Below are 1,168 nucleotides of genomic sequence, written 5' to 3'. Positions count from 1 at the left end.
ATTTTTTATTAGCTTGAGGTAAATGCTGAAGTTAAAGTTGTTGCTTCGGGATATATTGCGGTTGCTGAAAACCAGGAGGTTAAATTGCCTTGTTGTGTATTGCTGATAAGATTGTTGTAACGCATTCTGATTATTGCTCCAGCTGAAGTTAGGATGATTGTGGTTGTTCGGATGATAGGTGGCTGGAGCTTGTTGCTGTGATCTTTGAAAGTTGCTCACAAATTAAGCGAATTCGCTAGAAAGAGCACACTGCTTAGTTTTATGTGCTCCAGCACAAAGCTCACAGACACTAGAGATTTGATTAACTCCATAATTAGTCAAGGTGTCCACCTTCATCGTCAAAGCCTTAAGTTGGGAAGCTATAGCAGTTGTCGCATCCAACTCTAGAATTCCTGCCACTTTACCCTGAGTTAGCCTCTGAGAAGGATTCTGGTATTCATTAGCAGCCATCAGTTCAATTAATTCATAAGCTTCATTGTAGCTCTTAGCCCACAAGGCTCCTCCTGATGCTGCATTAAACATTGGTCTAGAAGTAGCACCCAATCCATTATAAAAATAGTTTATAATCATCCAATTAGGCATGCCATGGAACTTCCTTAGCATCTCCTTATAACGATCCCAAGCATCACACAGAGATTCTTCAGTTTGCTGAGCAAACTGAGTAAGAGCATTCCTGATTGCAGCAGTCTTCACCATAGGAAAGAATTTAGTGAGAAACTTTTGAGCAAGTCCTCCCATGTGGTGATAGACCCCGATGGTAGAGAATGTAACCAGCACTATGCTTTATCCCTCAGAGAGAATGGGAAGAGTCACAGCTTGATGGCATCTTCAGTCACACCATTAAACTTGAAAGTGTCGCAGATCTCGATAAAATCCCTGATGTGCATTTTGGGGTCTTCTGTAGGAGAACCCCCAAACTGAACTGAGTTTTGTATCATCTGAATCGTGCTTAACTTGATCTCAAAAGCGTTAGCCAAAATGGCTGGTCTGATGATGCTTGACTGAATATCATTCACATAAACCTTGATAGGTTCACCAACCTTTTCTTTACCCTCGGATCTTGGATCTATCTGCGGTTGTGATTTAGCCAATGTTGCTTCAGTATTTGTCCTTTCTTTTATCACAATGCCTTTGATTTTTGGAAGTGTCTTTTTACCAGAAGCTCCAG

At 41.1% G+C, this 1,168-nt stretch overlaps 1 non-coding gene across 1 annotated transcript; it reads left to right on the top strand.

Annotated features, from left to right (window-relative positions):
- The first annotated feature begins 575 nt into the window (after nucleotides 1-575).
- LOC141681704 (small nucleolar RNA R71) lies at nucleotides 576-681 on the top strand. Its single transcript, XR_012559131.1, has one exon. It is a non-coding gene; the product is annotated as a small nucleolar RNA R71 (small nucleolar RNA).
- Nucleotides 682-1,168: the final 487 nt, after the last annotated feature.

This window comes from Apium graveolens, chromosome 8 (assembly GCF_009905375.1).
Source record: "Apium graveolens cultivar Ventura chromosome 8, ASM990537v1, whole genome shotgun sequence".
Taxonomy (NCBI): Eukaryota; Viridiplantae; Streptophyta; class Magnoliopsida; order Apiales; family Apiaceae; genus Apium; species Apium graveolens.
The sequence above is the reverse complement of the archived record's forward strand: the minus strand, read 5'-3'. Positions and strand labels throughout refer to the sequence as shown.